The following is a 14958-nucleotide window of genomic DNA, read 5'->3' on the forward strand; positions in this document are numbered from 1 at the left end:
CGGTGGAAGTACTTGCTTTAAATCATACTTCCTCTGTATTTATTTAAGGGATACACTTGCTTTTTCCGGCCGTATTTATTTAAGAGATACACTTGCCATTTTTAGTAATTTATCAACCCCACCATCTAATTAAATAATATATCTACACCCATCTCCATCCCCAACTCCCTAAAATGACATGGTCCCCACTTGTGTTTCTTATTAAAATATCTGCTCAACCCCACTTATTTTATTACTTTATTTCATTCAATTCTTTTTCTTAATATTCGTGTCCGGCCAAATATATATCTCTTAAATAAATACGGAGGGAGTATAATCTTTGAAATCATGTAATTACTCGCTATAAATCATACGGAGTAAATTTATTCTTATTTGTAATTTTAACCAATTAATACATAATGCGTTGGAAAGTTTGGGAGGACATAAACAAAAGATAATTCAAAAATATTAACTTTCCTTACATTACTCCATAACACGCGATAATCTTTAAACCATCACGTTCTTCAAATAAACTTTCTTCCTTGTTGCATAAATTGTTTAAGTACCAATTGATGTTGGCATGAGCGGTTAAGGGTCTCTTACTCCTTAATTAAGGTATCGGGTTCGAGCCTTGGGAATGGAAAAAATCTCAACTAGGAGAGATGCTGCCCATCGAGATACCCATGCAAACTCCCGCGGGAGATTAGTCCACTCGCCGAAGGCGGTGGGAACTCCTCGTAGTAGAACAAAAAAAAAAAATTGTTTAAGTTTGTATTGCAAAATTAAACGTTGGCTCTCCAACCCTACGAATCATGATGCAACAAATCAACAGCAGTTGTTTTAAAAAGAAAGATAAGTTTAGCACAAGAAGAAAAAAGAGATTGGTGAATCAAATAGGTAAGTTGAACATAACATAATATCTAAGCTCTGTTTGGTAGGGCGTAAAATATTGTCATTGTAAAATAATTTTTCATGGAAAATATTTTTCAAGGAAAAACACAATTCCAAACTAATTTCCTTTATTTGGTACCTTAAAAGAAAATGGGAGAAGATGGTTAAGATTGAGTTCAAAGGAGAGGGAGGTGAGGAGGAAAGAAGGAAAAGTGGTTTCCCTCCCTTTCAAATGGAAAAGGGTTTTCCACATTTGAGGGAGTCATGGAAAATTGTTTTCCATCCCTTACCCAACCAAACAACGTAAAATGATTGAAAAGGGGAAAATCGTTTTCCATGAAAACGTTTTACGCCCTACCAAACGGAGCCTTATAGTAAAAATGGTTACTCCCTCTCTTTCTTTTTTCTTTTTTTTAACTTGTATTTCGTATAACTTTAACTTTGACACTATTGATATAGTGAGTACTAAGTTTGATTTGAATTTTTTACTAATATATACTCGTATAATACTCTGTAATCAAATGGTATTACGAAGAATGTAAAATATTGTTGGATTAATTATAATGCATATTTTTATAACTTCAACTTTTTAATAATTTTTACAAATATAAAATTAGAGATATTTAATGATCAAACGATACGGCAAATACTCCATATGTCAATCAAAGCGATGTAAGTAAACAAATAGAGATGGAGTAATAAAATAAGGAACATGATGATGTAGCAGAAGTGCATATAATGAGAGTGTGGAGTTGCAGTACAGAGGAACAATGATTCAAGAGCCTTATCTAATACTGACACACCCCTGGGAAATAAGGACCACTAAAATGAGAGTTTGCGTAAGTAGGTGCTACCCTATAAATAATTAAGTGTTTCCCAGACCACTGAACCTGAATCAGTCCATTATTATGATTGGGTTAACCCAATAATGGGGCCCAATTTCATTTCGATTAAACTACTAATATTTCTTATTCAACTTAATAATCTAATGGGCTAGTAATCTTATTTTAGTTTAGAACTTTAGATAGGTTATTGAGTTATTCTCTCTTTAAGGTGTTGCATTGTTTTTTCTAGTGAGGGGAGTTTAGTTTAGTGGAGTTTGCTAGGTGTTTTCCATAACACAAATGGGAATGAAAGTAGTATGAACCAAAATTAAAACAAAAAGTTGGATTCTAAACTTAACTACCAATTTAGTTGTTTTTTTTAACGCGAATAAGTTATAAAGACAATACAAATTATAAATTGACGAAAGAAATTTGAACCCGAAACTTATCGTATACAAATCATCATTCTTAACTATTAGGCCAAGATGTTGTTGGTAGTTTTAGCACCAGTGGCATACTTCCATGCAGGTAGATCCTATGAAGACAGTTTAGAAGAAATTCAAGTTTATGAAGATTTAAATCCTTACATAATAAAGAGTTTAATAATATTGAGAAAAGAATTGATGAAACTAGATTGGCATGCCATTATTCTTAACTATTAGGCCATGATGTTGATGATAGTTCAAAATCATCAATGAGATATTCACATCTATACAATTATGCAAGAGACTCGTAAGTGAAATTAGACATGTAAACAATTTCAAGAATATGGGAGCATGGGGCTCATTACTTAAACATATTCAAATATTCACTTATCAATTCTGAAATCAGAAACACGAAGTATATATTATTATATTGTCAAATAGGATAAATTTTATGGGCTAGTTTGTTTGATATTCTAATGCATGGGAAATCTCATTTTCTAAGAAGTGAAGAACAACGTAATTGTTTGGTTGACATGACCATGAGAAGTAAAACTTCTTAGGAAGTTCTACTTCCCCCAAAATGGAAGAAATTATTTACCTAGTTCCCCTAGGTAAGTAGAACTTCCTATGAGAATTCTAACTTCCTATGCTCAACCAAACAAGAATACTTAATTCCTAAGAAATTAAAACACATGGGAAATGAAAATGTAAGGGAAATATAACTTCCCAAGTGCAACCAAACATCACCTATATATACTTTTGTTATTGCTTGTTTCTACAAAACAAGATCCAAACTTTAAATGTGTACTCTCTCTATTCCATAATACATAGTAATTCCTCCGATTTTTAATACTCGCAACGCTTGTGTATTTTATACTATTCATATATTCTATTTTGACTATTGTTGGTGATTTATATATAAGATAAAAACATAATCATGTAGGATCTTGTTAGATTCGTCTCAATTTGTATTTTCAAAATATTAACTTTTTTTAATTTTTTCTTAAAGAGAATTAAAGATATTAATTATTAAAGTTGTGCATAGGCATACGTGAAAGTGACAAACGTTGTAAGTATTAAAAATCGGAGGAAGTAATAAACATGTAGTCTTCAAAGCTATTATGGCCATTTCTTATAATTAAGGCACCATTTAACTCAAAAGAAAAGCAACATCTATTTAAAATATACGACGAACATGAATGTAGACATCCAATGAGCATGACTTACTAGTTGTACTTGTATCTACAATATGTTAAAAACGACCAAGAAATCGATTCCAAATCCGTACATGAACATTTTTATACTTTTACTACTCCCTCCGTCCCTTAATACTCGCATCGTTTTGACTAGGCACGCTTGCCAATGTACAACTTTGACCATCAATATCTTTAACTATATATTATAAAAATTTATAAAAATATTAATATTTTGAAAATATATATTAAAATGAAGCCAACAATATATTATATACTAACATTTATTTTCATATACCATAAATAAAATAGGATCAAAGTGAACTATGTGAATAGTGCAAAAAGTCAAAACAGTGCGAGTATTAAGGGACAGAGAGAGTAGCTTGTAATATGCTTCTTTTCAAAGTAAATGCCTCTCCTAAAAATACTTTCGTTGAGAAAGACTCATACCTACAAAATATTCTAATGTATAAAATCCATGGAACCTAGACGTGTAACACGTAACACGTAAGCACATAACCTTTTTTCTTAGAATCTCATCTTGTGAAGTGAAACTAAAGCCACCAATATTAAGTTAAACTAACAAATCATCACTTCGTTATATATAAATAATATGGCTTATTTTTAATAATCCAATACTAATCATGTAATAATTTGCAAGAACCCTATATATAATCAATTAAAGGCTAATAAGTAACTAATTAACAAGATAGTGCCATAATGGATGGGAATATAAGGTAAGATTTTGGCATATAACATAATGAATTAATGATGGATGCATGCAAACAAAAACTAGAAAAAGGAGAGGGTTAGCAAAAGATGTGGTGGGACTAAAGTCTAGAGAATTGTACATTGTCCTAATTATAAAGTCGTGAATTCCAATTGCTAGCTAGTGGTGCTCATTTTTATACGAGAACGAGACACGATAAAGTTGGCCGGCGAACACATAACTTTGGGTTGGTGGTTCACGATTTCCCATGCATCGTATAGTGGGTATAATGGTGGCTACCGACCTCGTTTCAATCACTTCTTGTTGTTGGTAGACATGGCAAAGTAGTCTTAGTTGTTGGTAGACATGGCAAAATTGATTCTACCCTATAGTTGTGGGCCGGCCCGGCCTGAGGCCCGACCCGGAATAAAAAAAGCACGTACGATATTCAGGTCACATTTTTTTTTTGGAAAAGACATTACATGGCACTACACGGCTCGATCAGACACGACAACCCACACTAAATTTAGTAAAATTAGGTTTAGTTACAACTGTCCGTCGACCTGGGCCCTGTTTTGAGCTTTTCAACCCGACCTGACACGATGCAGTGTAGGTTTGGCGTATACTCTACCCGACCCACATTCATCTTTGATGAATCTGAACTGATATTAAAATTGGATAGCCTGAAACCGGCATGATCCAAAATCAATTCATATCCCAAATTGGATGATCCGAATGAATCAATATGAGAAAAAAAAAATCTATTTTAATAGACCAGAAATTGACCCGTGCTCGAATGCACCTGAACCGACATGAAAGTATCACCTAGGTTCGATTACCTAACACATACAATTCGTTTGCCACCTCTAGTACAGAGTAGTAGGTAATGGCATTTATACGGATAACGTAATTAATTAATATATCTTCCATTGAAGTAATGCGAGTAACTTTTGTTGTTCTTTACGAAGTGACATGGGCCATGGGGGTTATGACTTATGTGGTTACTATATTTGTTTATAATGAGTTAACAAAAGTTGATGATGGGAAGTGTTTGAGACCTCACACAAGATGTATTTTAAACTTGATCGAGGTTTAGATACGGAGTACTGTCTAATCTTTTGAGGCATCGATCTTAATATGTATAACCTCCGTTTTAAAATTATCTTTACGGTTACTATTTGTACAAATATTAAGAAGAAGAAAAGTGCGTAAAAAAGTGGATGTATGATAAATGTGTAAAAAGGTGGATGTGTGTAGAAAAAAAATGAATAAGGTAAGAGAAAATGAGTAGAAATTTGTAAATATTGTGGGGTAAGAGGGTAAAAATAGTAAATTTCATATCAAAAAATAGAGTAAAACAAAGTGTAAAGAACATTATGAAACGGACTAAAATGAAAAGTGTAAAGATCATTGTGAAACGGGGGTAGTAGACTTCATGATCCTGTTTATTGAGATGAACTTAAAAAGTGTGTTTTACTAAGTACTTCGGTTTTAACTCTCACAAGTATTCTTCTAACTATCAAGCATGGTTTGTTCAGTGGTAAAGGTCATGGTTTTCACCGTTTAGTACTCCCTCTGTCCCGGAATACTTTACCTGTTTTCCTTATCGGGTCGTCCCTTAATACTTGACCTGTTTCTAAAAATGGAAATATTCTATTATTTCTCACTCCACCCCTATTAACTCACCTACCCCATACTCCATACAAAAAACTAATTAAAAATTCAACCCCTACTCTCCCCCAACCCCACCCATTTACAAATTTCCTACTAACTACATTAAAATAATACCCCACTATCAACTACTACCTATTAAATTAAATAAGTCAATTCAAGTCCCTTAAACTCTGTGCCGGTCAAACGGGTCGAGTATTCCGGGACGGAGGGAGTAACTTTTATCTCATGTAAACTTTTTAGGTCAAACCCAACAACAGTTATGAAAACGATTCCCTAAGAAACCTAACCCTTACCTCGGAGTATGTCTTAGTCTATGGAGTTACGGACCACAAATTATTGATTGCGCAATAGAGATACGTACAGTACATAGGAGCTAAACACAGTTACTCCCTCTGTCCCTTAATACTCGCACCGTTTTGACTGGACACGCTTGCCAATGCACAACTTTGACCACCAATATCTTTAACTACATATTATAAAAACTTATAAAATATTAATATTTTGAAAATATATATTGAGATGTAGCCAACAATATATTATATATTAACATTTGTTTTCATATACTATAAATAAAATAGAGTCAAAGCGAATTATGTGAATAGTGCAAAAAGTCAAAACGGTGCGAGTATTAAGGGACAGAGGGAGTAATTATTTTGGTATTATACAGTACAAAGACTCTAAATGTGGTTCGTGACAAGCAACATGGACAAGAAGTTTCACAGACGGGCGAGTAGTTGGTTTAGCTTTCCCCCCCAACCCTATTTGGATGCAAAGCAGTGATGGGATTGTAAAGTTAAAGGGAGGGGTAGTTTTTGGTAATCTAGATTTGGGTAGTAAAGTTGTTTGCGTTTTATCATGGATCGGGCTACAAGTTTTTGGGTATTGCCCGACAATCTTTTGTAAAGAGCCATAAACGATGACATGCTAATATAATATTCTCCATTTTTTGCGTTAAAAAAAAATATATATATACAGTACATTCATTGCTAAGAAACCAAACGCATCAAATCAACATACGTGGATCATTTGTGGTCCTAGTAGTATTAATCACAATATGTTCACCTGAATGGATACTTCATCAAGTTACTATTAGCCATGCTACATAGCCTAAAAGAGTATAAGGCTACAAGTATTGGTTTTATAACTTTTATTGCCATGATAAATATGATTGTGGCCTTGTGGGGTCATTTCTTGTGTTGAGTTTGTGTGTCTAGGTCCGGTCTACATAATGAATCACTATCTATGACTCGTACCAATTTTTTAAAGGGAGACCCAGACATATTCATACCGGGTAAGCAAAAGTTTACTAATTTTTGCAGGTTTTGCTTTGCCGTGCCTGATTTCTTTCCAAAGTTTGGCATGCAAAGTAACATGTCGTGCTTTTCCATAGTCCGCCCGACGGCCGAGTGTATACTCACAAAATATCAAATTCTTTTTTCGTGTATAAATTCAAATATAATAATGGTTACCCTTCATTGAAAGGTGGTAGCAATTTCATCTTACGAGTCATGATTTAGCGCATATATTAACGATCAAAATTGTACTTTTAATAAATATAAATGCTTGTACGGAAGTACTTGGTTAACCCGTATTTTTCAAAACATTGTTCTCATGTAAGGGCGCGTTAAATTAATTTGATTTTCACCCGTTTTAGCCAAAGTTAACTTATTTGAACTTATGTAAGCGTAACTAATTTTTTTTATAAATTGTATGGAGTACTTGGTTAACCCGTATTTTTCATGGACTTATTTTATTAGATCTTATCTAAACTTATTATTTTAGAAATAAGTGAAAATAAGGTAAAAATACAGAACTTAAATATTTTAAAGTTCTTAAGAATGCAATAAGCATTTTACTACTACTACTACCACCATTTCTGAAAGTTCTTACGCTTTGAAAAATGTGTCTAAAGTATAAAAAATTTGATCGTAAATTTTCATTATTATATACATCAAAACGTTACATAAAAGATCTTGTTAGATTGTTCGGTATGTATTTTTATAATATCACATTTTTATAATTTTTTTACATACGAAATTGAATATGGAGCACAAAAGAAAAGAACATACTCCGTACTTCGTAATTCGTACGGAGTACTTCGTAGAAAATAGAAGTACGTTGTACGTTGGTTTAATTGTACTAATGGGCCGGACTCGTAGTCGCGGTATTAAATAATGTTGTAACTTTATGGGTCACGTACTCACGTGTGTTTAGTCTTTGGATCGTCGGCATAATCGGACAAATGGACAGTCCTTTGGTCAAATTTGAGGTACCATCTCATTTAACACACACAACACTGAAAATAAGGGAGAAATTCGTTGGACTTTTCCATGTCATTTCCTTACCTTCAACTTTTTTTTTTTTTTTTTAAAGATAAGATGAAAATCTATTACTATTACTACGGAGTATATACTAAAAGAGACACTAGGAATGACACGTGTCATTTCCTGATGCGATTTTTTCCCGTCAAAATGTTTTTTTATTTTTTTACTTTAAAATAAATATATTACATTACGTTTTTTTAGGAAACTAAGATAAAAATACATTTTAATTACCATAGATGTGTACAGCAAAATATATTTTTGGAGGAAAGCTAAATCAATATTATTTTTTCCTTTATGATATAATTTTATTTGTGTATTATTATAACTTTTTAATTTGATAAGAAATATAAAAAATATTGATAAATTAACTTCTAATGTTAGTCTACTATTAATAATATAATACATGGTAACTGGTAAGTAAGAATGTTAATTAAAATAATAGTGCATGGTAATTAAGTAGACTAACATATAAGTTTATTTATCAAGATTTTACTCAATTCAAAATATGTTGTATTTGACTAACTCGGTTATGCTCGGGTCTTTTCGAAAATTAGTCTTGAGTCATTCGGGTTTGTTTAACGTTGTTAAATCCTTCCTACATATAAGTAAACGATTATAATTTTTAACTTTGTATAGTAATATGCAAATTTAGTTCATTTGAATATTTTTTTACACAATTTTGAATTTATACTTTTTCATATATCCTTTTTACTTTCATGTTTTCCTAATATCACAAGTCTTTTAATTACTATTAAAATAATAAATTATTTTTGTAGTAACCGTGCATTACACGGGCCCTAAACTAGTACGGAATAAATCGAAGCCTACGTTATCTACCTTTTGATTAGATTCTCTTTGTTTGATTTCTTTACTTCCGTACATCCAAATCATCAATCAGATTTCATTGCCTTCATTTTTTCCATTGTTTACCTGGATTAGGAGATTAGTAAGTAATGAATATAGTTTACTACCCGGTAAAAAAAAAATATTGTTATTTTACTCCACTAAATATAGCAAGTAAAAAGGGGGTTGGTTGTGATATGTTTTGGTAGGCTAGGTTGCACCAAAAAGGATACGAACACGGACACGGACACAATACGGGTACGGGGATACACCATTTTAAAAATGACGAACACGGGGACACGGGAAATAATAATATTAAAATAAAAAAATATAATATAAAAAAAAGATAAAATTACAATCATTTATAAAATAATATGCAAAAAGTAATTAAATTTATTAACGGCATTCAAATAAGAAAATAGAACTATTCTACACGATAACCATCTCCTCCTACTCCCCACATTTTTGTTCTTCCTTTGTAATAACTTTCACTCATTCTAGAAAGTAGACGGAGATTGTTGTGAACACCAATCCTTCATAAACATAAGATCATATTCATGTGATGATGGAGTAACCCACAAATGAGACCTTAATTAATGTCATGGTGGCTTGTGAATATGGTCATATGTTTATGAAGGTTGTTGATTAGGAGACATTCGAAAGAATTGTGAAAAAGAAAGAAGTAATTGAAATATGTGTTCAAGATGTGTCCAAAATGTGTCCATCGTGTATCCGGTCGTGTGTCTCGTGTACTAATTTTTCAAAAAGAACCGGACACGTGATTTCGCGTGTCAGACACATATTTTCGCGTGTCCAAGGTGTGTCGGTGTCCAATACGTGTCGGACACGGGACACGACAGCCCAATGGCGTGTCCGTGCTTCCTAGTTGGTAGGTGAGAAAAATCGTTGTATTGGTTCGAAATCTCACACTGGTCAATTCTACTAAGATTAACGATCTAGGGCCTTTGAAAATGAAGGGGATGCGCGCCCGTGGTGGAGATTGAAAAGAAAAAATCGTCACCAACTTACAACTTAAAACTACAAATAAGAATGACGTGTGTCTTTGATATGATGATGAATGCTTTTGATGCGTATCCTTGATTTAGCTAAAATTTTGAAATTTGTACGTATTTGGTTAATTTTTAAGACTACATGTCCATTATTGTCAAGATTCACTTAAAATAGTACTCTCTAGTTTATAAAGGTTTTATCTTTTTCCAATTTTAATCAATTTCCACTAATCATAATCCAGAAGTCGTAAAATGAGGAAACCTACATGATCTTATCTTATTTGACATGGACTAGGTACACGATCAAAGACTCAAAGAGATTATTGCCCGTCAATGTTTTGTGTTATTTCAATCATTCAAATTGATAGGAAAATTTCATCTTCAAATTTTAAGCCCTTTATTAATCAGAAAATCAATAATGTGTAGGATATTTGAAAAAGTCTATCACATTTATTAAAAAAGCAACGAATTGTAATTGGTGCATATTTTTTTTGAAAATAAGATTGGATAATGAAAAGGTGGGTTATATTCACCTAATTTTCTCTTATATGAATTTAATAGAACATACTCCTTTGTTTGGAAATACTCGCAACGTTGTCACTTTTACGCATGTCAATACACAATTTTGATCGTTAAGATATTATATTCTCTTCAAATAAACATTATAAAAACTTGATATTTTGAAAATACGTGTTGAAAATAAAATTCCACATGATTATATATGTTATATCTGACATATAAATCACCAACAATATTCAAAGTAGAGAGTAGAATATGTGAATAATGTAAAAAGTTCAAACGTTGCAAGTTGCAAGTATTTCTAGTTTTCTACACGGAAGAAGTATATATGTATTAACATGTATCATAACTTATTTTAGTTATAAATTATACTTGAGTCGCCTTTATTTCCCGAATTAATCTTATTGAATTTATAAATAAGGTGAACATCAAAATGCACTCTAACAAAGATAAAATTGTACGAAAATGGTCCAATTATTATCAAGTGTCACAATACGAGTACGGGATTATAACTTCTACACGAAAGAAACAATTTTTGGGTTCAATTCGAGGCACTTGGAAGTTGGAATGATGGAATTATTAAGTAGACATGATAACTAAACTAGCCGTTGTTATTGAAGATCAAAGCAGAATTTGTAAATTAATTAGAATATTAAGATTTTCTTATATTTTTTGTAATATGTATAATAAATATATAAGTTAAATATTTTAGTTTCCAATTTGATGATACATATAAGCATGTCATGTCAACATTGTCACACGGCTTAAAGATCGTAAGTTAAGACCTTTGTCATTTTCGCTTGGAATGATAGAATTTCATTTTCGCTTGGAATGATAGAATTAATTAAGTAGACATGAATCATGATAATTAAGCTAGCCGCTATTATTGAAGATTGAAGATCAAAGCAGAATAGCACCTTCACCAAACATAGATCCTAATAGAGTACGATCGAGTACTACACTAATAATTGCTTGATAAGAAAGTAATTAAGGCTGGCGGCTATAAGGACAAACAAACCACTCAATAATTTCCCATAATATAACAAATTTCTTCTTTTTTTAAAGAAAAATACCACAAAAATTTAAGGGGACCCTTTAAAAGTATATGCATTTTGCCCTATTGCTCTCGTTGTCCCTTTGCATGGAAATAATATCTTTAGGTGTACCCTACGTAAGTTCACATTTGGTTGTGTTTAATGCATTTTGCCATATTGTTGAAAACCTACTTGTATCCATATGGACTATAATGTGAGTGTCTCACGGTCACCCTAGAGAAAAATGAGAGAAAATATTAACTTATAAAATTAGGCTCTGTTTGGCATGATATATTAGGCTTTTTAAATGAAAGGGTGCTGTAATTTTAAGTCTCCTTAAATTATTAGAGCGGTTTGTAAAACACCTTAAATAGAATATAATGTCTTAAAATTGACTTAAATTGAGACGTTACTTTGAGTAACATTTCAATTTAAGATCCTTAACGTACTTTTCATGTATTTTGGCTTTGATTTTTATTTAAAACAATTATTTTATAAATTTCAGCTTATTAAACCATTACTTTTACCAAATAACTAATCTAATTAGGTTCCTCATTAGTTTCAGCTAACTTATCAGTTTCAACTCTATTTCAGTTACTTTTGCCAAACATAGCCTTATTGTCCACGGTCCAACGATTGGTTTTAGAGTCGAATCTTTTTTGAACTTATAAGTAGATTGAACTATCCCAATACTATGTACTACCTCCGTTTCATAAAATTCTTTACGCTTTGGAAAATGTGTCCAAAGTATAAAAATTTTGACCGTAAATTCTCACCATTATATACATCAAAACGTTACGTGTAAGATCTTGTTAGATTGGTCTCGGGATATATTTTCAGAATATCAAATTTTTATAATTTTTTCACATACGAAATTGGAATATATTAGTAGTTAAATATTGCATTGGAGTCCGTGCAAATAGTAACTGTAAAGATATTTTTGAAACGGAGATAGTATTGTTTATCGCAAGATCATATACTTATCTAACAATTTAACCTATACAGCATGATTTGTGTGGAGATGATATTTTTAGGTCTGCGCTACATAAGGTCACATCGATCTGGTCGTGTTTAATGCTACATGCAGCTACCCTTAGAATTCATAAGGTTTAAACAAATTATAATAATTAGTAATAATTCATAGCAACTTAATTAAAAATTTGCAATCTCTTTCAACAATGTCCGACCACAAGTACGTCCACAATCAATTGACTCACGAACAAACACAAAAACAAAATAAGGGGTTGGCATAATTGCATAAAGATAGGCTTCTTGAGTTGTTGGTACTCCTAGTCCTTGCATGGTAGTACGTGTTACAAGTGTACAATATGTCAATATAGTCTACTAATTTTGTTAGGTACGTAGTATGATCGAGCTTAATTTTGACTTTTATGTCCATGTCCAAAAGACGGAAAAAGTTTACAATTGGATGTTGCCTCTATTTTGAATATTTTGAATTCTTTCTTTTCTTTCTTTTTTTTTTTAATTTTTTTTATTTTTTATCACTACAAAATTATGCATTACTTTGTATTAGAGACGGATTTTGAGACGGATACTATAAGCATTTCAAAATTGAGACGGATTACTAAAATTTAATCTCTAAATTAAAATTGAGATGAAATTGTATATGGAGTTTCAAAAATTCCATCTCGAATGTGTAATGGATTTGCCAGCATTCCGTCTCAAAAAAATTTGAGATGCCCTATTTCCGTCTTAAATACATCTCTAAACATTGATAATTTTGAGACGGATTTGGACCATTTAGAGTCGAAATTCCTCGTCTCAATAAAATGATTATTTTGTAGTGTATTGACACTTCAGTTAGACATAAAGTTAAAAAAGAGAGTAAATGTACGAGGCCAAGCTACCCCAACTATGTCTTTGTGAAAGATGCGTCTAACTTCTAATGGAATTGTCTCCACCTTCGTCGTTTTATCCACTCTTTTGTTTGCAAGGTAATCGGAAACTCATTTCCTCTCTTGATAACACTATTACAATGCCGGATTGCCGGCCACTTCCCAACTCGGACCTTTGATGAATGGTCAAACGGGTTACAAACACATGAGAGAGCAACAAAGTTTTATTTATTTTTGGCAAATTTGTCAAAAATGACCTTTTATAACACAAATTTTGCGAGAAAGGACCTTATATTATTTATTTATTTATTTTGTGAAAACACACCTTAAAGTTTTTTTTTTTTGCGAGAAAGGACCTAAGGGAAGTTTCCGGCATTGACTGAGCTTTTCCGGCCATTGACTTGCACGTGAGCAGCATGCGTGGCTTACGTTGGCTAAAGACACTGATTTTCCCGAGTCTTGAATTTTCAAACTTGATTTTATTTCGATTTTTTTTTCAACTTTAGGTTTTAAAGCTTAGAATTTTGGAGGAAAATTGGGTATGATTAGCAAAATAAAGCCACACGTGCTTCTCACGTGCAAGTCAATGGCCGGAAAAGCTCAGTCAATGCCGGAAATTTACTTTTGGTTGTCTTTCGCAAAAAAAATTTACATTAAGGTGTGATTTCACAAAATAAATAAATTATATAAGGTCATTTCTCGCAAAAAAATTTACATTAAGGTGTGATTTCACAAAAAAAAATTATATAAGGTCCTTTCTCGCAAAATTTGGGTTATAAAAAGTCATTTTTAACAAATTTGCCTTTATTTTTTTTGATAAGTTTAGGAAAATAAGATAAGTTGAATTTTTAACTAAAATAAATTATACTCTGTAATATGTTTAAATCGGTGAACATCACACACTTTTTAAATGATTAAAATTATAAGGATATCTCAAAGTGAAGAGGTGAATGGTCAAACGAGTTTGGAATGATCAAAGTCATCAACCTATTACCAAAATTTGGATTATACATCAGGTGTATTTTGCTCACTAATGCACCTCGATGAACAGTTGAGTAACTAATAAACATAGAGAAAGATCTCAACTCAAGTTCAAGTGAAATATTATATTATATGTTCTTTGGAATTTGATTTATTATATGTTAACTTATTAAAGATCTTTGAGTATAAGCAATTTTTTTTTTTGATTTTGAACTATATGTGCATCTAGAAACGGTGTGCACAATAAACCTTGTGCATCCGGGCACATAAATCACATTTGCGTATGAGTTATATACTTATATGACCATCCTCCATCTTTGAGGTGGAAATAAAAAGGAATATATTGGTTTTAGATCCTTTAGAGTTCTAAAATAACTCTACAAGGTAGAGTTTGAGCATATCAACCATTGAATGAAAAATCAATGGTTCATATATTATCTTTCCAAAATTTCTCTATTTTTTCTCATCAATATGAGCCGTTGATTTAAAAATGTAGGGTTTATATACAATTCTACCTTGTAAGGTTTTATTAAAACTCTAGAGGATCCAAACTCAAATATATTTGAAGTTAAATGAATATAATGTAAGCTTAAATGAATAAAAATTGAAAATGAATATTTTAAAGTCTATTTATTTACGATTTTGCCATAAAATGCGTACTATTTATCAATAACCGCTAACGGTCATCGATAATTT

Source organism: Spinacia oleracea, chromosome 4 (assembly GCF_020520425.1).
Source record: "Spinacia oleracea cultivar Varoflay chromosome 4, BTI_SOV_V1, whole genome shotgun sequence".
In the NCBI taxonomy this organism is placed as follows: domain Eukaryota; kingdom Viridiplantae; phylum Streptophyta; class Magnoliopsida; order Caryophyllales; family Amaranthaceae; genus Spinacia; species Spinacia oleracea.